Source organism: Mastigoproctus giganteus, chromosome 10, assembly GCF_048544385.1.
Source record: "Mastigoproctus giganteus isolate SK-2022 chromosome 10, ASM4854438v1, whole genome shotgun sequence".
Lineage (NCBI taxonomy): Eukaryota > Metazoa > Arthropoda > Arachnida > Uropygi > Thelyphonidae > Mastigoproctus > Mastigoproctus giganteus.
Genome location: NC_143584.1, coordinates 81,433,448 through 81,460,304, shown reverse-complemented (window position 1 = coordinate 81,460,304; position 26,857 = coordinate 81,433,448).

The following is a 26,857-nucleotide window of genomic DNA, read 5'->3' as shown; positions in this document are numbered from 1 at the left end:
CCGGCTGGCTGTTGCGTCTTGCCCGTTCCCTCTGGAATCTTAAGTCGTCTTCTCTTGGTCTTTACTACAAGTGTATCTTCATCCCCATCGTCTGCTATGGTGCTGGCGCTTGGGGCTTCAGAATTCTTAATTCACTGGTCCAAAAATACCTTCTGCAGGCGCAGCGGTCCTTCCTTCTCTATACTTGCAGGGCATGTAGAACTGTTTCTACTGATGCCCTGCTTGTTATTAATGGTCGTCTCCCTATCTACCTGGAAATTATATTGCATTTCTTGTCTTACCATAGGAAATCTCTCTCTCCTGCCTCTGTGGGAGATTTTGCTAATAATTATGAGAACTCTACAAATGTTGATCTGGCCAGACTTTCCAATCTTGCTTTGGAAGAGTGGCAACACTCTTGGGATGATTCCTCTCTCGGCAGAATCACATACGCTTTCTTTCCTCGTGTTTTTATTAAAGATAAAAATTTTAACTGGCTTCAACTTGGGTTATTTCCCACTTTCTTAATCACGGGACATGGAATTAATTCTCGTTTGTATAGATTTGGACTCGTCCCCTCTCCTCTCTGCTCTTGTGGCTCTGAGGAGACGGTTGAACATATTGTCCTACATTGTAATTTATATGTGGATTTAAGACAACAATTGTCTATCTGTACAAATGTATATAATTTAGATGATTTTTGGCGCCTGGTTGGGTCGGCGGACTCTCTTTCTGCCTTCTCTTCTTTTGCTAATAGTGTCTTCCGGAGAAGAGCGGCTTTATCAAGGAATAACCCTTGATTTCGTTATTTGTTCTTAATATTTATATATATTACTGTACTGATTTTTTTTTTTTTTTTTTGAGAGGAGTTTCTTCCTTGCCTAAATTGTCTTGTGTTTTGGACGCAGAGTTTTTGCGTCTTTTTCTGGAGACTTGTTTCAGGTTTTTGCCTGGCCGAGTGGGAGAGATGGACCTCCCCTCTCCCACTTCGAACTCTGTCTGGGTTGCCTGAAATGATTTTCTGTGTTAAATTGTATGTATTTTGTAAATACTGTAATTATCTTGTTAATATCATGCTGCTTTTGTTTGATTTGTTGTTTGCTCTCAGAATTGAGAGTAACTGATTTTATTGTGTTTTAAATCAGCAGTTAATCTTAAATGTTTATATTGTACATTACTTGTGTAGTTAGCTCATTATTATGTTGAAGAGACAGTTTTCTCTTCTTGCGTTGTCTGTTTGGCTCTGAGGAGTGGGATGGACCTCTCCCTGCTCCCTCAGATCCAACCTTCAGTTGGCTATTCTGGTTGAGTGAGATGATTTTCCTCTCTAGCCTGTCTTACTGCTGGCTGCTTCTCTTGCTGCTTGTGTTTTGATTTAATTTTGTTTTCCTGCGGGGCTGATTATTTGTTGTATTTTTCTTTCCTGCCTGATTGCAGCTGCAATCAGTTGGGTTTTTGCTAGTACCATATAGTTCTTAGTCTAGCATTTTTTTTTTTTTTTTTTTTTTTTTTTTTAGTTGTAAATGGGTTTTGGTTCTGAGGGGTGGGATGGACCTCTCCCCGCCCTCTCAGATCCAATTGCTTTGTTGGCAATTGCCATCCATTTTTTTTTTTTTTTTTTTTTTGTTTAATGCTTACCTATGCATTATTGTTAATTGTACGTGTCTTGTTATTTGAAACAAGTTTTGTTTTTCGCAGCTTGTGGTAGCAGCTTTGCACTTGCTGGTTATGTACATATGTTTATAGATTAGATTACTTGTGCAGAGACATTTTCTCTGCATATTAATTAATTATTGTTTAATACTTAACTTATTATTTTGATCTGTTATACTTAGATTTAAATTTAGAATTGCTTTGATTCGGTTAACTAATTTATTTGTACAGTATTTATTGGTTTTGCCTTTGGCATATCTTTGCCTTGGGTGAGTTCTGTTTGTCTCTTTGTGTTTTGTATATAAGTTTCTGCATTTCTTCTGGTTGACTATTTCTGTTAATTTCTTGGTTGACTAATTTTTCAGCCAAGATTTTAATTACTTATTTTGTAAATATTGTATATTTTACTCTCTGCTTATGCAGTGTAATTTGTTAATATGTTTACTGCTATGTTTCATATCGGTGACATAAGTATTTATTTTTTATCTTAATTTATTCTTTTAAGTGGCTATCTAATAGCCACTTGTACATTACCTATGTTCTTTCCTTGAGACTTTTCTTTTTCCCCTTGTCGGTGCAAGTTGGGCTTCCTTCCCGGCTAGGGGAATCTTTCTTTCAAATGTACAAGCCTTCAGGCTTCAAAATTTTACCTCTTCAAGCTCTCTCGCTTGTTAGATTTTCCAACTAGTGTTTTCCTCTTTCCTGTTTCTTCTTTTTCCTGAGAGAGTGTTTTGCTCCCATTTCTTCTTCTACTTTCTTTTCTCCTACTTTATCCTCCCTATTCATTATTTACTATAACCGGGATTCCACTTGTTGGAATCCCACTAAGTGTAATTTAGATAGTTCCTGGAGCGCCTCCACGTGGCTAGGGACGGGAGTCGGGACGCAGGTAGCTTGCTCCCTGCCTCCCGGCTGCTAAGACTCCAGGGCCGGCAAACAACAACCATCACAACACACATATATACTTACACACACACACACTTACACACACTTGCCGGCTATAAATAATCTACAGATGCTACAGCGGTATATAGGGGTAACCCTGGAGGCCGCAATCAATACAAGAATACCTTGTCCCTTGTCCCTTTTGCTATCTCTCTCTAAAACTTCAGCCTTAAATTATATGTACTTTTTAACTTTTCATTAACACTGTATTAATCAAGTTAGGAAAAATAGGCAGATTATCCTTCTAAGTTTCATTGTGATATCCATATCACTGTTTCGTGTTTGTCTAATTATCGTAAAATCCCATCTGTAATTTCTTCACGTGTAAGCTATATGCTCGCTACAAAAAAAAAAATTCAATAATCGTCCAAAATCGTTGAACGACACGCAACATGAAGTTATGGATCGTGTGTTTCAGTTAGGGTTCATTGTACTGGAAGGATTCAGTTATCAATGTGGAAATTCATTTAAACTTTGAAAGTCTTCCTGAATTTTATGCACGAAATAATGTATTAAGTACTGGTAATTATTTTTTGTGCAGCCAAAGAAGTATTTCTGCATGAATGAACCACGGCATGTTTTATATCTCCTTAATATTAATTAAGGAATGAAACGTGGCGTACTGTTCTGAAGTGTTAAAATTGGAGAACAACTAGTGATTTCAGGATGATAAAAATCACAAGAGGTTAGATGGTTGGATTTACAGTTATAGTTGTCGGATTTTAGGTGCATCAGCAACTTGGCCATTGTGTACAAATGTGTCTTCACAAACAGATTTCAATGTTACTGGCTGAACAACCCGAAATAACTCACGGGAAATCCTATTCCCTCCCGCCTGAGATCGGTTATAGTTTCACCGCTTAGAAAAGAACTTGTGCTGTACTCAAGAGGAGATAACCACATTGGAATTTAGGGGTGTTTTGTAGCGGTGACAGGGGGAAGATTTTATACATTTATGTAGGGAATGTAAACCAAAGGCAGACAAATATTCTCACTAAACTTATTCGTAATATACACACTTAAGCGATTCCTTTTATGTAAACCATGCCCCAGAATTCTTTCCTAAGCGGTCAAACTATAAGTAAAACCCAGAATGAAGAAGCATTTGGAAATTTCTCGAGTCTGTGGAGGGATTCAGACCTATACCTCTTCAACGAGCGATGGGGCGAACCCGCTATACTGTCACAGAGGAAGGATTTACAGTTATCTTACAAAAACATGGAAAATAGGAATTATTACCTTCCATTTAACACACTCACAACTGCCTTCAAATTATAAGAGCACTGCTGTTCGAAACGCTCTAAGGAAGTAATATTGCGAATAGCAACGCTGCGAGGTATTCGGCATCTCTGAAGCTTCGGGTTTGAATTCAGAGCATGAAAATTACCTCAAATGAACTTGTTTGGCGTAATTTCAAAGAAAACGAGGTCAGGACAAGCAAATCAAATTTAGAGTTCACCTCAGTCGCTAGAATCATGGCGTTTATCTCTGCCTAATTGGTACTATATGTACAAAAAAACTGATGACTGAAGCAAATAACTTTTTGAAACAGGACATCTTCCATATTAAAAAGTCTTTTCATCAGTTACGATAATTTTTATTTTTACCAGTAAAAACATTTCTGAACTAAGCAGTGGCTACTCTAAGAACGAACACGTAACTCGTTGTGATATTCAGTATGCGTATAATAATGCTCGTGCAGCATTTTCAATCTGATTGAATGATATTCTTTCATTACAGATTTTCAGAGGGATCACAGCATTTTAATAAGTCATTGAGAAATTTAATGAATACTTGAATCATGTAAATGTTTATGATAATAATCCTTACGTAAAATATATTACTCATATTATATGTTGCAGAATGTATATTTTTTTATAATTATTAATACAATGGAGGAAAGAGAGAGAGAGAATGAGTCATGAACACAACGGAAGTACTGTTTCGAAACGGATAATAGTAAAGTAATTATTGAATTAAAGCAAGAAATTTAGTTTAGGAAATATATTTTGCACACTTAAACATAATTTATACATTATTACGTTATTGTAGTATTTTGTGAATAAACTTTATATAAAATAACAGTTTACATTATATTTGTGAATTCAGTCTAAAACCACAGTCGGCCGATAGATTAATCACAACTGTTGATATTCCAGATTCAGATTTCACTCAGAATCAATTTTTTTAAAAACTATAGAAAAACTTTTTCTATAGTTTTTAAAAATAAATATAAATTTTAACTCAGAATTTTACTCTACTGTTGAGTATGAGCAGAAATTTATGTATGAGGGAGGTCGGGTCAAATATAATGAATAAAGTATTCAATACTACTCGGAGAAACGTAATGTGAAAATCCTTTCTCAAATAATGTAGACCAAGTTTTGGTCATTGGCTTTAAAGGAAAACTGACTCTGATACATATTAAGAATAAATGCATGGTCTTACAATAGTAAGGGGATTTTAACGTACAAAAATAAATATTTATACTGATAAGCGAGGACACTATCCACATGAAAGGAACTTAATTAGATTGTAAAACGCCAACACAAACCACATCAAACGAATCGAAGAACATTCGGCGATAAATTAAGGTCAGTTTTATTTATTCGTAACATCATATGGGTTATGATCAGATAAACATTAGCAACTTAGCGTCAAATATGGTTCCTGTGTTTTCGAGCGTATGAAAAAATATCGTGATGCTTATCGAATTTTTCGTATAACCTATTTTAAACTATCCACATGCAAAGAGGAAGATGGCAAAAATAATTAGAGAAAATTACAGTAACGTACATTTATGATATACATTTGACGTACTGTACATGCTGATACAGCTTAAAAATAATTGTGAACGTTTTGTTTCTTGAAATGCATCAGTCTTTTAACGCTGCAATATTCTGTATTTTCTTTTCATGCTTGATTGCAGGCATTGGTTCTTGCGAATTAAGCTCGCTCAGTAGCGATCGGAATGCCTTTAAATGCTTCAGTGGCTGTTGGTTACTGTGTGTGTGTGTGTTCATCATAATGTTTCTCATCATTTCAGTTTCTGTCTGATTCCGATCAGTCTAATTAATAATGAAACTCTCTCCTCATCTGTCAGACTGATAACTGAAAACAACGTACGCTTAATGCGCATTTTAGGCTTTGTCTGTAATCTGGTTTTTCGCATTGCTGTTAAAATGTCCAATGTATTTACTACACTGTATCGAACTATATCTTTTTTACAGAGAAAAACTGTTTATGGAAAATTCAAACTATTATTTTAACTGCACACATTTCACTTATATCCATGTGTATGCATTCATCTGCAAAGTGTATGTTCACTGGTCGATTTGCATGTTGAACTGAAAATCCCACTGCGTAAGGCACTTGTATTATAGAATATTGTGTCCAAGTATAGAGATTAGCACCTAAAAACACCATCGAACTTCTTAAAGACATCTTATAGAGAACCTCATTGTAGTCTATAATGCTCTGAGAGGGGATAGTAAAATGATTCCAGAACGACGGCCATAAATTGAAATTACGGGGGAAAGGTTAGGCTGGTTGTATGTTTTCTTCCAGCCATCGAGTTATTCTTGGAACAAGTACTTCTTTTGTTACCTCAGTGAGCAGTTGAGGTCAACAGCTTGGGTATATTCAGAGGTCAGCTGGATATACCCAAGGGTATATCCGGAAGAAACACTACATAAGTAGGTAATTTTCTTCTTTATATATTTTATTTTTTTATTTTATTATTATATTTCTTTGTGGCTGTTGCCACAATTCCATGACTTTCTTGCACTATATGACTAATACGAGAGAGAGAATAAAAAATTAAAAGAACAAAGTGTATGAAAAAAAATCTGGGAAGTTCTAAAAGCTAAGCAAGCTGGCTTTTTCCAAATATTTTTATATTTATCCATGCTATTTCTATATTATACCAACACTGCTGATATGATGCATAAAAATTCTGCCGGGAAAAAAGGTCTACAAATTGACTATCACGTAAATCTTTATTCCGGTAATTTATGTTAGGATGAATATGTAGCATTTTTTACAGAGAAGTTTTTATGCATCTTATCAGAATGATTGTTTTTCAGGCGCTTTAGTATATATGCATAAGCATATTGTCTTCACCATGTCTGTCCGCCTGCATGCAACTCGAATTCCAGTGGACGGATTTTCATGAAATTTTATATTTGGTCCATATAAAAAGATTCCAAATTCATTAAAATCGGACAAATAGAAATCCGGAAATTATTATTTCTTTTTTTCCAGTCGGATCGAGGCCAATTCAACCTTTCTGTTCGTCCTTGGTAAAATTTCAGGTCTAGTTACGATTTCATAGCCCTCCTTTCCTCCCCTCTTAATTCTACAAAAAATTGTATAAATGAAAGTACATTTTCGCATTAATTGACAGATAAAATGCAGATTGGTACGAAATTTTCAACACATATTCTGTTGGCCCCTGAGATGGTTCTAAGTTCAATTCCGATTTCATAGCATTCCCTCCCTAGTTTCTTCTACAGAGATATTACCATGAATTTGGAACAGGAGCTCTGATCCATTTAAAAATTTCAATGCTTGCTTAGAATATTTTATTAATCTTTGTAACAAATTTTCATGTCGATGGGTTGATTTATTTTGTTATAAAACATGAACGATTGTTATTTGTTAACACGCCTGAAATGTAACTTTTCTAGCCTGTTATTCCATTCCTGTCACTGAAGTGACTTGAAGGAAATAACAAGTTATTTAACTTGAGTGAATGAAATTTACTCTTCTTTACCTCATAATGCTTTATATAAATGGCATCGTGATTTTATTATATTCATATGGCAATTATGTTTCTTTTACATTAAATGTATCAATTTCTTTGAGCGAAATGAAGCGTGGATTTAAAATTAAAGCGAAAAAATTTCGGATAATTCAAGTTTTGGATTACTGGTATTCGGATAATTTAATTCTATTATACTTATTTACTTTTTTATGTACAAATTCTTATCATTTTAATGAATTAGAATATTTTGAACAGTTTATTTTATATATTGTATTCTATTTTGTTTATTATATATATTATGGATCTATAATATCTATTTTATTATATATCTAGATATTATATATAAAATTCCCCCTTGTTTTTTTATATATAATGTCATCTTTCTGTAAATTTCAGTTATCCGAATACCAGTTAACCAAAATTTGAATTTTGGATAACTGGTATTCGGTAACAGGGAACAAATTTTGAAACTTCTCTTTCGAAATTTGTTCAAGTGTTGTGGAAATTTGTATTGCTTATATTGTGGAATACAAGCGAACCCACCCCTTCCCTCAAATTCACCCACATAAATCGACACTCATTAAATGTAAAAGAAAAAAAATTATCATATGAATATAATAAAATCGTGATAAAGCATACAGTTCTAATGCAAAATTTGTTTTGTCAGAAATACACAAATTTCAATTCTGCGTATTGGCATACACGTCTGGAGCAAGATCCCATTATTTTTATTAATGGGATCTTGGATTAATGGATTAACGCATTAAGACTTTTTTAAAGAAGAAAATTATTTGTTACTTATCGATGTCTACTTGGCTTCATAAAAGGCAGATTCTCTCAAGAAATGAAAGTGCATTAAGCATTATGCTATTGCATATTCGTCAGAGTTTTTTAATGAGTTTTAAGAATGATGTTTAAAATAAAACTTAATGGAATTAAAAGTTTAGTTTTTGCTACATATTGCGCTTTTGGTCTAAACTCAATTGCCAAAAGCAGTTTATTTATAAGAAATATTTAATAGAAACGAGTATTCTGATAATCTTAACATTTCTAAAGTTATAACAGGCATTTTCTTAACATTTAATTTCAGATATTAGAGAATAGAACTTTCCCCATCAGTTATTTTGGGAGTTTCAGTCGCACAACAAACATACAAATCGACTCGGCCTACCAAGGGTCTACTAAGACAAATCTTGGCAGGCCCTTGGTAGGCCTTAAGGGTTAAAAGTTGATATAATCATACGGATGTTATATGAAAATATAAAATTGACTACGGATGTTATATGAAAATATAAAATTGACTACGGATGTTTAATGATAATGTTGTGTATATGGCATTCAAGTTAAAAATAGTCCAGCTTGAACCACCGCATCACGAGTAAGATCTTGTAGATCATGTGTAGCTACATGAAGAAAAGAATGAGTGAAGCAGGCCGCATCACTATAGGATGCTCACTGTGATGGTTGCAGCAGTACAACATAAAGACAACATAACACAACAAACTACACGGGAATCATTGCATCACAAGGAGATTCAAGAAAATCGCCAGTTGCAGTTAAGGCTACACATATTATCATAATGAGATACAAAAGGAACGGTGCACGTTTTATGGAACTCAGCAAAAAAAGTAAGTTGTTTGTTTTCCACGGTGTCCTCAACGAGGCTGACAGAAAGAAGTTCTCCTTATCTGGATTGAGGGGGCCCCTTTTCAATCCGGGCCTGAGTACATTTCACCCGTTTAGCTCCTTTAAAGGTCGGTACTGAATATTTAAATACTAATTTCGTTGTAAAAAGTTCCGATATTTGAGAGGGAAATATTTTAGATCTTACCCTTCCTCTTCATACTTAGATTCTATTTATACTCCTTTGCCTGCGAAACTACAGCTGAGAAGAAACTATAACTGTAAACTACAGTTTAAAATCCTAAATAATAATAATTTCCATTTATAACCACTTCGGCTAGACGCCAAATGACCTGGATAATTTTTCAGTTTTCTCACTTCGCTCCTTACAGTTCTAGTAGATGATTTTTACCAGATCATTCCTAGCTATTTTTTCAAACTTCAAATCATTTATGACTCTAAGATAATTATTATTTTCATAAAAAAAATAACAAGGCTACCGTTCTGTTTAAAAGTAAAACATAAATAATTAAATGCGTGTGTGAGTCAACCCTCAAAGTAATTTTAAGTTTCTTTCACGCTGTATTACACACGGTATTAGCAGAATTCAAGACATCAAGAAACACCTTTTTAATATATTGATATATCAAAGCAACTCAAATAAAATCCCTTCTTATGGGACCCGTCGATAATTTTTCGAATTATTTTAAACACAGAAACAGCAATGATATTTACCATATCGCAAGACCATATATTCTAATTAAGAAAAATCAGCAAATGACGAAAAGACAGGATAATTCAAGATTTATAACAAGAATAATACTACTATACTTAAAAATCGTAATATGTTAAAAATATTTCGTAATGAATGTAACATAGTTAGGGAAGGACATTACGCGGTTGTTTTCCATTTAAGATTATTACTATATTTAATGCCACGTATTTAATACATATTTAATATTCATCATCATATAATGTATAATAGTTTAGGCGAATAGCTTAATAAACTATATTATTAATTTCATATGAGTGGTATTAAATATAATAATAATCTTCATGTACTGAATGCTTAAACTTGTAAATCCCAAATCACCTACAAGATTAAAACTTCTTTGTACTTGTACTATGGATACCGAACTTATTTGATATCTTTAGCTAAAGATGTCAAATAACTTGTCTTTAGTACAGCTAAGAAGCATCAAAATATCGAATAATCGAGATATAACGATATCAAATAACTCTGTTATCTTTAGCCAGATTATTAACCAACTTGATTATTTCTTCAAATATTTTTATTTTAGCAAGAACCTTTGCTACTATGAAAAACAGCGCCGCTAACCGTGAAAGCAATCAAACATTTTCCTGACCAATTAAACACAGGCGACATTAAATTTATGTAAGCCCTGACCTTGATTAGAATTGCACAGACCTAATTGGAAGGTTTGGTAAAATCCAACCGGTCATTTTCGGAATCTTCAGAAAAACAAACAGAAATCTTGACTTGATTCCGCTTACTTAAAATGAAGGCTGTCAATTTATAAGTTCAAAGGCCTCAAAATTCAACAAAATATCTAATTACTTTTACATTTAATGATTTACTAAATTACCAATTACTTAATTTCACTTCAGTAGGTTTTTCACAGTTGATTTCGAGTGAGAATTTAGAATAAGATATTTTTTTAAAACTGATCTTGCTGACGAAAAATACAAATGTTAAGTTTGGTTAATGATTTTGCCATTTGATATCAAGTTAAGTTTTTTTTAAACGTACACAGATATCCACTGGGAATGTACAGCTTTAGATTTATTAATATGAAATATTCCATACCGATACTAACATTTTGCTCTTTATAAATATAATTATGATTTTATTATTACTGTTTTATATTATTATTATATTATTATTATAATTATAAACTCGTTAGTTTCATAGACTGTGTTTCTACTTCAGACTTGGAAGATATCCCTTATCTTCCAAATCTGTAATACAAACCCAATGCTCCGGTTGTAAAATGCACTGGTTCGAATCCTATTAATGACGCGAAGAATTGTTATGGCCTTTTTTTACAATCTGGCTGAGTTATTCGGTCTCAGGCGATGGGTTTTCCCTCCCGGAAACTCAAGTTTTTCGTCCACAGGCAAATCGAACACAGAATAACCCAATTTACGGAAACAACACTGACGCCTCATAGCCTTAGTTGCATGGGCTCCTTAACACACTAACTCACGCTCCAGATAACGTGGTTGTTTGTAGTAATCTACGTCCATAAACGTGTTTTGTATCAATTTCCTTAAACTACTGATGAAAAAGAATCAATCGGTAGAAACAGACCGTGGCGTCAATCAAAATAGAAAAAGAAATAAATTCGCTGATTGATTGATCTTGTCGCCTACATGTTCAAACGCATTAATGTAATTGAAAAAGAAAGAAAAAATGGCATTAAACATATTTAATATTGATGTTTAAAATATTTTCAGCGATCGTGACTGCGTATTGACACGAATTCTTACTCGCGTTACCGTCAATGAGAGGGGAAAGTTTCCCAAATGCTAATGATTTCCGCATCCGATAAAAAAAAAAAAAAAAAAAAGCGGAAGTATAAAAAATGCGGTTCAACCTTGAAGGGAAAAAAAAAGCCTTGTTGGAGAGGAGAGAAGCTTCCTGAATACAGAAGAACTCCCAAGGGATGAGGAAGGAGCAGCAAGGAGAAAGATGTCGTAGGTTAGAAAGCTTTTACTAAAGGTAAATCCACTTCTCCTTTCCATAATTGCAATTCAGCACGCGAGAAATAATATCCCGGATGTTCTCCACGTATTCGCCTTTCTGCCTATCGAATGTATGCTGGGGAGATTGTTTGCAGGAAGTACAAAAATTATTACAATAGCCCAATTGTTAAATGTATTGAATACGTCTTTTTGATTGCGAAGAAAAGAAAGTGTAATACAAGGGGATGGTCACATCCCCGTTTTATTTACACACCCTGAATTATAATTTCTGGAATTTAAGGAATTAACAGTGATTTTTTGTTGTTGTGGTTATTATTTTTACTTATAATGTTTTGTAGTGTTTCTAAAACGACTACTTCAAGACAAAGTTTAAATGCCAAAAGGAATCGCGTAATAGAATGCAATACGATGCTCAATACAGGTCATAGATCAGTTCAACTAGGTTATGAGCGACGATGCACTCTCTGATCTTTCTGACGTTCACTTAAATCAACACTTGCTTTTTGGCTTCTATGTTGTTAAAATGTTTTCACTGAAGATAACACCGTTGGTTTAATAAAAACAGATGTTTATCCATAACTGACCTAACAAGACATCCACCTTTTAGCGCACACTCCTGTTATTTGACTCTCTAGCCTGCCTTTTTATCGTTTGTTTGCATCTCTTTTCACAGGCTCTTTTAGATCTTTTTCCATATCAAATAAAAAGAAATTCCATTTGAAAGAAGGGCCCAACTTCTTGAAAACAAAAGTGTGGTATGCAGACTTATGGTAAAATATAAAAACACTAAAAATACAATCCTGATGCAAAAGCGTCCTAGGCTAATTAAACGTATAAGTAGTATATTTATAAACGAAATTAAATGTATTCAATTGGGATCCACAGCGAAACTAAACGTTTTCCTTTTTGTTTCTTTTCCCACACATAAAGGTCAAGGATTTTCCAAAAGAGCAGTCCACCTCCAGTACAACAGTTAGTTCACTCAGTGGTATCCTAACCGTATTTCATTTCTTTGGAAGTTCTTGTAATTTCTTCTTGATGAAAGTAAGCAGTTTTTACTGCTCAGCCCTTTTATTGAAAAAAAAAAAGTCAAAATTTTAGACTCTAAGATTTAAACTCGTAGCAACAAACAAAAGATAGTATGCAAAGATATATAATTTGGGAATCTGCTCGAGAGTTCTGCTTTTGTTTTTTTTTTTACCTTTATAATCACCCCGCTATCCATTCATATAAATAATATAAGATTATCCGATGCAGTGCACTTTAAACACAGGAAATATCCGAAAGATAATATTAATTTGAATAAAAAAAAATTGACCTAAATCAATTACTAACTCGTCCTCTTGAAGTTTTCTTGAATGTTCACCAGATAATAAGCTATCTAGGTTCGCCATTGACGGAGCAAAAATGATGGCACGAGATAAGACTTTTTCTTTCTTCGAGCATTTTTCCTTGGATTAAGTTGAAGAGATAAACATTGAGTATTCGCGATTGTTTCTTTCCCATTTCAATATTCACCAGGAAAAAGTCTGCTCGAATTTTAAGACAAGGTATTCAATTTTAGAGCGTTGTGATAAAAACGGCTAACTTCGTACGATCCGAGGGGCTTCAATTTCATGGATATTTGAATAAATTAGATTCACAACGGAGATTAAAAAAAATAATAATACATTTAGGTAGATTTTTTTGAATAGAAGATGAAATAAGATCATTTATGGAGCTGTAGAAACCGCCTATTTCAGAACGATCTGATCCTAAGTAGCTTTTGTATTTTTGTAGAGCCGGTGAGAAGAAGCAACTTCCTCAGGGTCCCCCTTACATTTCAACTAAAAATGAAGGAGACATTTCATTATCATTACAGTATAATAATTTTTCTTAATAAATCCAGTTCGCGAAGTAATTGTTCGATTAACTATATTTGATTATTGTGTTCATATTAGCGTTTAAACTGTAGTGTAAATCCATGAGTGACAAAATATCTAAGCGCTATTCTGCACTTCTTGGTGGCGATTGTGGAACATCCAAACGTGCTGAATGATAAGCTTCAAAGAAGAAATAAATTGATCATGGTTATTCAAAATAGTAAAATTGTTCCAAATCACTCATTGAAAAAAGTGTTTATGAAAGGTGATCCAACGAATTTTCTAGAATTCAAATGTAATGCAAATCATTAGAAAATATTGTTCTCCATTTAACGTTTATAGAAGCAGATAACCTAGTTTCAGCTGGCGATAATTTAGTGGTCCTAAATTAAGATTTTTTTTTTTTTCTGAGAAGACAGATAGATAAAAAAAAATTAAATTTTACACAAATATCATTAAAGTAGAAACTGTTTTTGGAACACTTATTATTGTCGATTACTACAAAAAGTTTAATAGACGTTCAGAAATTAAGCCAACACGGAGAAAAGCATTTTTTATCAAACATGGCGGTTACCACAAATAAAGATTTTTACGTTCCTCATGTAGCCATTGGAAAATTTGTCTTCAAAAGTGACACATTCTACACTTCTGATTGGTGTGCTTTTTTTTTTTTTTGGCTGCTCTTGAGCCGACCTTGGTGAATAATCAAACTATATAACCCGCAGACAACCTAAAATATCTTTTTAAAATAGAAGACTGACATCAACAAGGGGAGATCACACAGATAAAATTAAATCAACAAGTTGTCATAATAACACACACACAAAAGATAATCACTGTTATCATTACGGATTTCAGATGGTGGAATAGGGCAGGAAATAGCCCACTCACGATCCGTAATATACACACCATGGGCCCAAAAGTACTTCAAAAATGCACATAAACCCTGGAAAAGCTAATGGCCAGAATAATTGACATACCAGATGTGGCTGAGCTAATCAGAACCCGAAATAATAATGACCCGAGAAATCAGCAGAACAATCATTGCAAGAAAAATGCAACACAAGAGTCTGGAATGCATTAACTATTTTTACAGCAAACACATTACGTGCATTTATCATCGTAAAAATAGTTGCTGAGAGATATGCGGTAAGTAAGCAGTAGCAGTAGGTTAGTAAGCAGAAGAAAATGGATGGAAAACTTTCATAAAAGAATGGGATGGCAATAGGCCACCCACGAAAATGAATCTTGGTAATACTAAGATAAAACGAATAGGAAAGAAGCAACTGTCTACAGAAAGTCTTGGATTTAAGAAGATATAATGATGAAGTTAAGGAGACTGCAGTTATAAACAGAAAAATTGTCTAAAATAAATATCACAATAAATAATTGATTAATTAAATGGCTTCTATAAAGCGCATGCGTTATAAATTCTCTGAGGCAGCAAACTGAACAGTATTAATAGCTGTGAAATTATACAGTATTACTAGGACATTTTAAGCATATTATTATTCAATTTAATGGTTGCAATATTTAAATATAGTAATAATAATAATAAGCAAAAAGTGGATGACGAAAACAATCAGAAAAGGAAAAATCTTAACTTGCCACAAAACGGAATATTCTACAAGTATTTTATGGTAGATTTTTTTTTTAAATTATATATCATGACGAAATATTCATCATAATATAATTTTCACGATGAAATATCATGATTATATCGTATTATTTTTTTTTCTAATAAATTTGAGATACATAATTTTTATTTACGCATCTTAAAAAAAATAAATAAATAATACTTCAAACATAATTCGCAATTATCTAAAAATATTAGCGACAGTAATTAATGTGATTTGCTTAACAAATATATGCTTTACTAATTATTTAAACTAATCACGTAAAAGTACGAGCACTAAATTGTTCTTGGAGGTCTGAATGTACAGTACTAATTTCTGTTTGAAGGTTCGAAAAGTATTGTATCTCTTGTTGTAATTACCACTGCGTAATTCTATTAGTTTTAACTGGCTAGTAAATTAAAGCTTTTATTATACGTTTGCTAATAAAATCGTTAAAAACTACACTAAATTAATATGGTTAACGTTTATAGTTTTGGTGATGATGTTTACTACATATATGGAATGGAATACATTTCGTGTAGAAATCTACTCAAAATTACTAAGAGTGTGCCCCAATTCTGTCTCTGTAATCCATCCATCTAACGGACACCCACAGTCCAGTCTCCACACGTTTGGCTTCATTCTCCCCATATAGGGTTGATATCTTTCACCCAACTTCGGTTACAGGGCCCCTCTATGTGACCCCGTGGGTCTGAATACCTCCCCTGCTTCCCCCCCCCTCTTTGAGGGTGACTCAAGGTCAGTAACATGCAGAACTTCCCATCAGCTGCAGGGGAGGGGAGGAAACAGCTAAATACATTAAGCAGGGTGTAGTCTGACAGTTATCGATAAACAGGAATGGCGAACTGGGGAGCATCCACAACCACCCTTGGGTTGGTGCAACATGGAAAATTAGATACAGAAAATCTATGGAATACGAACATTGAACTGTTCTTGCTTTTAATAAAACTATTCAGCATTCAAGTTCGTTATAGTTACATCACGTATACCGAAGTAGTTTGCGAAATGCCCGATAATTTTCATAATGAATGCCTGATCACAATCGTACAATTATTTCGAGCACATTGCAATTCTAAATATTAATGTCATAGACATACAGGATCACAAGCGCACATAAGTATTGAATTCGATTCATCAAGTCAATAATTGCGTAAACATCGATTTAATATTCGACTTTCATTCGCAAATATCAAGCCACAGTTAAATTCATGCTGCTTCTGAATTTAATCTTCACTGAGGTTTCATTATCCTCCGAAATGTAACGCTCAATGAAAATTAACAAATAAAAAAAAGAGTGGAGATATCTGGCCTTGAAACAAAAACTAAACCTTCCTATAATAATCCTTTTTGTTTTTTTAAGTATCGACAAAACATTTATATTGTATCCTTTCCCAACTTACCTATTAAAATTTCATCAGTATTTTATTATTGTACATCGCTTTATGTTGAAAATAGATCACGAGGTATTTACTCTGCAGGTTAAACGGATCTGCGAAATTAAGGGCGTTTCGAAAATTGTTTTTATGTCTGGATCATTCTCGATTCAGATGTATAAACAATTAAAATCCATAATCTGAAGAAAAAACGAAATATAAGACCGATCTACGTTCGTTATAATATTAGATCTCGTGGAAACCAAAGACAGTTTGTTCTGCTAATACATAGAATTAAATTAGTATTACCTTGACAATAAAGAAAACTTAACTGAAAAAAACAAACAAGGAAAATTACGGTGGATGGATTTTCTTTCTTTTTGGAACTGAATTACCACCTCCAAAACTGCTTGAAGTTGTGCTTGGATGAAGCCAAAACTGGTAATATAATAATGAAGTTGAATGGGTATAAATTTCTTATGTAACTCTCATAATGTGCCAATAGTTGCTATGTTTTCAATGGAATTCATCATTTTCACATATCTGAGTATGCCATTGAACAAAATAAATCGAAATGAGGGCTTTCTTTCACTATTTTCGAAATAGTGCTACATTCTCTTTTCTTTGGATTATTAGAATCACTCTTCGATAAGCACACCTAAAGAAAAAAAAAAAAAAGTCCTCCTCCCACACACAGGTATCATCAAACAAGAATGTGGATGATCGTTAAATATAGATGATTATCCGGGCAAATTTATTTCCCATTCATCTCTGATAATTCGTGTCTACTGTAATATAATAATAAATATAATACGTCGTATCAATTTCTGACATTTGCAGTAAGATATTGTAGTGTAAGTCACGCCTTCCGTGAAATAAATTATTTTTATAAATAACTAATTACATTACAGTTATTCGTAAATAAAAATTAACTATAATCACTGTAAATATCTTTATAATTTAAGAAATTGAAACGCTTTCATACTGATGAGAAAAATAATGAAAACAAAGGTGGCATTTTGGAGAATATTATTGAGCTATTCAAGATTAAAGTATATAAAAATGTAAATACAAAAATAGATGGCAATACACACACACAGCCTGTCAGTTCCATTTCGGGGAATAGTCATTGATCCTTGTATCGCCAAAGATAGATACAAAATAGATAGCATAGTGAAGCGATATGAGAAATCGCAAGATTTCTCCCACCTTTTCGCAAGAATGTCTAATGTATGAAGTCAATCGTATCGATCCTATATTTATATGATTTTCAACTTATCATGGGATTCAAGTTTTATTAAATGCTGTTTACATATTTCATTCAAAAGTCTCGGATCTTTATCATAGATCCTGCGATGGTTTTCGAGTGGTTACGGTTTATAAGAAATCAGTTATGGTTTGTTTACTTTAACATTTCCTTTGTCAAGATGTTTACTACTGTATTATTGTGATCAATCATGCTGAAATGGCTAGTTGAAATGTGCTACCGAGACAGAATGAAACGTACCACAACACTTGCAGTGAATAAATGTTCCAGAATTGCTACCAGCATCGACTACTACCAGAATCGACTACTTTAAGGAATCTTCAGATTCCTTGAAGTGGACTTTTTTTTTTTTAAATGAATCTGAAGATGAAGTTTGAGCCTTTAATTTCAAGGGTGAAGAGATGGGGGAGAGGAGAGAGACCTCTTGGTGTGTGTTGGGCAACTTCAAGTACACAGATGCATATGCTCTATGAGTAAGTAGTTAGAAGATGAAATTCACAAGGCATAATTTCTTATGGGTTTAGGTAATTAACTATATAATATCGGTGTAGATACACCGTAGTTTACCCATAAATTTGAACTACGTATGTAGTATGAAAGGCATCTTTATTTATTTGAAGTAGTGCAATACCAGCTATCTCGTTGTGAAGGCACCCACAATATGAGATACAATTAAAAAGTTTCCGTTTATACTACATACGTAGTTCAAATTTATGGGTAAACTATGGTGTATCTAAACCGATATTATTATTATATAATATAGATGAGTAAGTAGTATACTGCCATAGGTTCTACAAAGCAAGTTTTTCCCCTTAGCCCGCGTGGGGTTTACCTTCTTGATTAAAATTTGATTATTGGGTTAAACCGTTTTAACTGACTAGCAACTTAAAGCTTTCATTATACGTTTGCTAATAAAATCTTAAAAACTACGCAAAATCAATATGGTAAATTATTTATTTCTGATATAAATAGTTAAATTTGGGAGGATTTAATATACATGAGCATTATGGAATTTTTTTTTTTTTTACTAAATAAATATAGCCGTTAGGTTTGTCCTTGATTTCTAACTCCACCGCGAAGAATCTAAAAAGTAGTGAATTTATGGAGTGGAAGGATAATAAATAAACAAACAAAAAAAGAAAAAGAACAGTAACTCTTTATATCCTCCCCCTTCCCCGAGGTCAGAAAATTCAAACTTCTTGTGGCGCTACAGAATTATTGATTCATTATAAAAAAAATATGTAATTTCCTTAATTTTTTCAAGATGTCCAATTATTCTACAACCATTAGCCACGTTGATGCAAGCTCAACTTTCATCTGTGCATCCAAAAAAACGTAAAGAAACTAATTTTAAAAAATAAATACATAAAAATATCACTAAAATATTTTATAATTTCATAAATACATGTGGGGATGTTGTGTGACAAAATTTTAATCACATTGCATTTAAGTTTAATTATATGCGAAGATTTTTTTTTTCAGGCGTGATTAAGTTCTATGGTGATCAATAATAACAATAAAAAAAAAATACTAAATGACCTTTTTTTTTTTTTTCAGAGAAAGAGAGATGTTATTTCGATTTGTCTTGAAGTTCTATCCCATACCAAACTGAAAATACCCAGAGAATAACAAAAATCGGTAGCTGTCAATAATTTCTTCTTATCCTGTCCATATAACGTTTATTACATTCACAGATTAATATACTTTCGTACAGATTCTGCTACAACTGGCACAAATCACGCATACGTATTTTAACCGGAAAATTCGGTAACAAACCTACACATCTAAATGAAAGGTGGCAAATTAGAATCTTTTATTGCACCACCTTCGGTTGTAGCAGTTACATGATTGGATCGTGTTGCAATGGCAAAAAGGCCAGGGGTTACTCTTCACTCCTAAACTATTCCTGTCACAATGTAAATTATAGCTAGAACAGTTGTCTAATTATTACTCGTAACAAGTTTTGACTATGTCAACCAATGAGTAATGAATGAATAAGAATGTAATTCGTGTATTTAAATATACGTAACTGTAATTTCGTCAGCGTTAGCATGCGTATTTATGCTTTTTAATATTATCCAAAAGTACCAAGAACGGAATAATGCGTTAGCTCTTACCACGCTACGGTCCTGCCTAATCTCGTCGGAACCTAACCATCCCGTGTAATTAATCCTTCTGTTTCTTTTACTAACAAATCGAAGAAGTCTTCTTTTTTTAATGCTTATTTAAAGCGTTATATCTACTCTTTAGCCGTGTGAAACCCTTTCTTCTTGTATTAATTAAGTTTTTAATTAGTTCAAATAGACTTATTAATCGAGTGATTATAAGTGATTCTCTTTTCGTAGCATTAAACTAACCAAAAATATTAACCAGCAAATTGGAGATTAAATTATTAAGTTCCTTTTGGTACATTTCGGTTTGAGCTGAGGTAATGCGTTTTTGTAGTGGAGACAAGGTTTTGGAAATGCTAACGTAGGTCACACTGAGAACATTTGTTACAAGCAACTTCCTTTAAACGGGTAAGTGAAGTTTATCTAAAAATTCTTACCTTGTTATGGAGCAGGTAATAGATCCGAATGTCATTTTTCCTCTGAGGCAAACGAGCGTACCTTTTAGAAAAATATAAATATTAAGTGCTTCTCAGAAACGACGTCAGCCATGCAGCCAGACCCTGACCTTGATGGACCATGCTATTTATGCATTCATACACCCAGAACATGCCCCTCACTTCCGGTATTTTCCGCCAAGGGGTGTACGAGTTGGAACGCAAGAGATGATAAAAGCTTTGCAGTACCTTAGCAGGCCTGTAAGGCCAGTTAGAAAAAAAAAAGAAAGAAAAAAAGATAAATAATAAAATAGTAGGGGTTCTGCGCTTATGAGTGGAAATGTCGGTCTTTTCTTGATTAAACGCACACAAAGAAACTAAAATCCTTCCACGGTGACAATTCGAAAACAAGATTTTATTTTAAAGTAATTTTTGTGAACAAAACAACCAACGCATCTGATAAAAAGTTATTGCCATACACACTGAGCGCAATGTTATTTTGTACTGGACGTCATAAGTTACAGTTAGCACATGGGCCAGCATAACAGAAGTGTATTAAAAACGATATTCATGAGTGTAACCGTTATTACAAGTTATTTCCAGCGCGTACTAGTTGATGAAGAGACAATTTGAAAACAATCGCACACACTGATTAACTTTTAATATTGTACAAACTAGCAGAAATTGCTTCCCTCCAGTATTCTCCCCATTTCATAAGTCCTAAATACAAAAGTATTTCTGCCCATCTGCCCATACACACCGTCAGTGACTTAAAGACTCCTCTTGGTGAAAATCAAAAGAAAACTATTTTATGCGCCACCTTGCATTAAAAATGATTATTTTATTTTTATGCATTTGCAAAATTTTAATTTCTCATTATATAAAGCAAGAATTATGTTTTTCTTTGGAAAACAAATAAGAATTAGCGGGTACGCTGTTAATATCACCAGCGAAACTCTATTCTTTAATTTATTCATTCTTTCATATTTTTCGGTGATTTCTTGTATATACCAGGTAAAGGACACAAATTAGTAAAATTAACTTTTACTAATCCGAATCGAACTGGGAAAAGCGTGTTCCTCCGAGAATGTACTTTTATTTATATTTGTAGGTCAATTTAATTGAGAACCTTCGAAATTCTTCTGGATATCGAAGAATCTCTTCGATATCCAGAAGAATCTCGATATTGGATATCGGACACTGGGAATAATTAGAAATAAGTAGAAATATGAAGATAGGGAGTTTCTTGTGTTACCTATCATTTTATAAATTGTGAATTTTCATTGCCGAAAAGCAGGGCTGAGTCAAAGGACTGTTCTGCGAATACAATTCACAGAATTGTGAATCAAAATTCCATCTCGCGTGCACCAACCAAAATAAAATCTCAACTGCCTCTGAGTCGCATCAGTCTCGCGATCATAGCTGCAGAAAAACGCCACACCGAAAATAACTGTTAGTCCCAACGACCATTATGGGGATAAGATCGGATAGAAAGTAAAAGAATTAATATTCTCGAGTTCGGGCCTCTTTTCCGCTCGTGCCACACCGCAGGTAATTAGGCTTCTGCTCGTGACTGTATTTCAACTTTTCATTGGATTGATCAATATAATTTCGTTGACTTAAGCCTACCATCTCAATAAGGCTGTCACGTGGAACCAGTGTCTCTTAAAACTGCTCGTTTTAAAGTACAAAGATGTCTGTTAATTATTAAACCAGAAGCATTTCGAAAATCTTAATAAAATATGACACGAGCATGAATACTTTTGCCGTTTATTCTTTTACGTGCATTAGTAATGACTGCGATTAACTTAGAGCAATTTCTTAATTTCAATTAATCATTCATGTTTCCTGCTTCATCTTAAGACGTTTGTTACTAAGTTAAAGGATTCTACGTGATCACTGGCTTACTGAAGGAAACTGATTATGGCGATGGCTTACAAATCAAACGCGTGTGACCAGAATTTCAGAAGAATGGATGGATTCTGGGTTACGACAATGCTTTAGCCCAACACGTCTTTTGTCGTTCAATCTTGATTACTGGAAACGAATGTAGCCATTTTAACTTAATGCGTATGTTTACAGCAGCACATCCTGGATATAAAAACGTGGAGAAAAAGATTATGGGCTCTACGGAAACATCTTTTGCGCAGTAGTTAAAGATTACTTGCTTACACCAGACATCCAAACGTCTGTCTTTCTTCCGAGATCTTAATACCTCTTGGTTCTTATGTCAACGTGTATTATTTTGTCATTTCTTATAACTTCAAGAATTCTTTGAAGATTAACCTCATCTTGAATGACTATCGCGAAACATTCGATCATTTTTATAAAGTGTCTTCGAGTAAAAAGGTCATTTGCAGCTGTTATTTTTAACTGATTAAGAAACAGTGGACGATTTTTGTAGTTTTGTGGAAATCAGAGGATTTCTACAACTTCTGATTGCCAGTTTTGTAGAAATCCTCTGATTGCCCTTTAAACCACGACGGCAGCAGAAATTACCTCATCATCAGCACCAAAGTGTTTTCCACGAAGAAAGGAACTTCAGGGCAAGTAAGAGGAAGAAATCCAAGGGTGCAAGGTCTGGGGAACAAGTAGGACGCGGTAATATTTCATTTTTTCCTGGCACATCGATAACATTTCATGTGCACATTGTGCCCTTTCCTTCTTCTGGGAAGTTTGGGAACCCATCTGACGGACACTTTACTCATATGTAGCTGTTGATGGATGATGTTCTCCACAGAACGTACACTGGTTTGGAGCTCTGCAGTTAGTTCTTTAACGGTAATACAGAGATCTTCCAGGATTAATGCCTCAATTTTTGCAAAACTCTTCTGTTACAGCGGTTGCTGAGCCTCCTGGGATTGCTTCATCATGCATGTGAGTTCTTCCACATTGAATTGTTTATACCAATTCGCAACAACACTTAACAGCGACCATTTCTATTGTTTTCGGTGTTTTCCCTTGCTAAAGAGGAGCAGAATTACCACTCTGTATTCCACTTCATCAATTGTAACACTTCACCTTCATTTGCAAAAACAAACAAACAAAAAAAAATTATCAGATCGAAACCAAAATTTGTGTGGTTGCTATAAGATCAAAAAATTCATCTTTCTGTCAGAACTACTTCTGGGTGAATGCAAATCATTTTTTGAACCCCCCCCCCCTCGTATATCAGTGTAAATGTTACACCATCGTAATATGAGACGTAAATGCGTAAGATAATGACTATAAGCCATCTCTTGTAAGGTTGATTTACCAATTAAGACAATTAATACGAAATAAATGAAAACGAATAAAAATATTTTACTGAAAAGAATATTATGATAAAATGATGGGTAGTGTGCAACAGATATTCAAGAGTACAGTATGTTTCAAAATAGGGCTTGCAAACCGGTTTAATAAAACCGGTTAAATCGGTTTTCATATTGAGTTGTTAAAACCGAAACCGAGCTTCTAAAACCGGATTCGAATATTTTCTTAGTTAGCCCTCGAATGTAGTTTTTTGTTACACACATTTTCTTTTGTTTGTTCGTTTGTCTGGATCGTTCAACTGCTTTATGTTTTAAACATGTTTTTTTTATTTTATTTTATGTTTAGGTGCGAATCTCATGGGCAAGTGGCCCAAATCTAGGAGGGGTACCTTTTATGTTCCCACCTGTATCATGGCACGATGCAGGTGTACTCATTTACGACTGAGTGAATCGGAGAGATAGCGTTAAAGAAAATGCTCAACATTTCTCAGTTCCATCTATCTTGTTCTCCAGGCAAGTTATGGAACGCGCCTTACCCACTAGAAACAGATTCGCTGAATATTGCATCAAATTTCAATCGTAGAAAGTTTTTTGCTTCTTTATTCCTATTAAATTTGCGATCAAATGTTCTCCAAAAAGCAGCTTCACCAAATTTAGCTTTTATGTAATTTTGAAAATTACAATAGATTTAATTGGGGAAAAAAAATTGCAAGTAAATAAATTAAAAGTTTCTTTCGTGAAAATTTTGAAACTTGCCTCGTTTAGACTCTTCATTCAGTGCTTGCGGGAGTGACGCATAGTACTGTGCCTTTGTTATCTTTAATATTTTTATTTAAAATTGTCAGTGATATAAATTCCTACTAATTAATATTTATTACTCTTAACATGTCTAAGATGAAATCAAATGTATGGAATTATTTTACTCGAAAAAGCAAAGATGAAGCACAATGTTCGAAATGTCAGAAGATAATGAAGTCGTCTGGAGGATCTACATCATCTTTGATGTTGCATTTAAAGAAAATGCATCAGATTGACATTAAACAAGATAACAGTGAGCCTCCCGTAAAAATGGTAAGAACATTAGAAAACTTTATCGTTAAAAAATCTATGGAAGAAGAGATTTCAAAATTAGCTGCTTTAGATGGATTTTCTTTTAATTCAATTGCCAAGAGTGAGTTTATACAATCAAGCCTTCACCTTCAGAGAAATAAATACGACACGCCTCAGTGAATGGAGTTAAAAATATGGTTCTGAATTATTATAAAACTAAGAAAGAAGAACTCATTCAGAATTTCAAAAATTCATTGGTTTGGGTGCACGGTATTCATTGACTCTAGACGAATATTCGTCTATACAAAATAAAAGGTATATGAATATAAATGTGCATTCAAAAGACAATCATTGGTCGTTAGGTCTTATTGAGATTAATGGTTCACTTGATAGCAGAAGAACTGAGCAAATTGTGAATGGACACTTGAAAGAATTTGGTTTGAACTTGGATGAGGATATTGTTGCCTGCACCACCGATGGAGCAGCAATGATGATTAAGTTTGGCAAGCAAATTACGCCTAATCATCTACAATGGGCTATACATATTCAGTTATAGATGTACTTTATGAAAAAGCAATCAATTATGGTGCCACAGTCTCTGAGTCTCCCAAAGACAATGAAGAAAATGAAAATAATGAAAAAAGTAGTGATGATGAATAAGTTGAAGAAAGACAGCAAGGCATGCTTTATCAAACCGACTTTACCGATGAGCTCATTTATTTCTTCAATCCAATGGCCAATATTGCACAAACTATTAACAAAGTCAGAAAAATTTGCAAGCTTTTTCGAAAATCGCCTACCAAAAATGACATTACAAAATTTTGTTAAAGCAAAAATTTAATGGGAAAGAATATAAACTTATATTAGATTGCAAGACTAGATGGGATAGCACATTCTATATGATTGAGAGATTTTTGAAATTGAAAAATTACATTCCAAATGCTCTATGTGCAGTACTGTCAACTGAAGCTGTGACTGACGATGACTGGGAAACACTTGAATTGCTATGTGAAACTTTGCGACCAGTTGAAATGATTCTGAAGGCTATAACCTCAGAAGATACTTACTTAAAGCAGAGTCTTCAATAGAATTTCTGCTTGCTAAGCTTGATACAGCAGAAAACCCATTTGCTTTAAAGTTTCACCAAAGCCTTTTGCAGCGTTACAATGCAAGACGAAATTGCCCAACTGTGGCTTTGCTGAGCTATCTACACAACCCCAAAAAGTTTAGGAAAGAAGATTCAGGTTCAAGAACTTTTGATTTTCCAAGTAAGCAAGTTTTGAAAAAGGATGCTGAAGAGATTTATCAGAGATTATTTGCAAAACATTCCGAAGGAGTCTTAGCATTGAATGAAGAAATTGAAAATAAACGAACTGTTCTTTTAGAAGAAAACAAAGACTTGTCTAGTTCCGATGTTGGAGATACACTCATGCGAGAGTATGATAGTGTAATAAAGAGATTAACTGAAGAGCCTTCAAAATATCCGAGTGAATTGGAAATCAACAAAGAATTTAAAATTTTGGAGGCAACTAGCAGTAGAAGTGAAAAGCTGGAGAAAGTTTATTTTGTTCACTGGTGTCTTTAACATAAAAATAAGGTCAAGTCTATCAGGAAAAATGCTTAATATACTGTGTTTTTTAAAGGATCATTTTCAGAAAAAAGCTGAGAAATAAATAGTAAAGTAATTTCCCCAAGCTGTTTTTTTCACATTATTTTTATTTATTTATTATTATTATTATTATTATAGGGCTTATTATTTTTTGTTTGCTATAAGAGGTGATAGATTTTGTTTAAAAGATTTGATTACGATTTGTACAATCTACCCAAAATAAAATAAATACCTGTGTTATAAGCTTTTAATTATTTTCCCTAAGTCTGAGAAAATCGGTTTTAACAGTAAACTTCGGTTAAACTCGGTTTTATGCAAGCCCTATTTCAAAATAACGTGTTCTTTAGTGCTGTTTTAAACAAATTAAGCAATCCAAACATATAATGGAAACTTAACTATATTTACCGTAATTTTCTGTAAGCGATGATTTCATTGCCACCTTCGAAATCTCCCTCTCTCTCTCTGTCTCTCCGTAAATAGCTAATTGCCTGTTATGTTGTGGTGCCACCGCGATATTCTGAATGATTAAAATTGAAACACAGAAGACCGGACATGAAGTAGTTATTAGTCA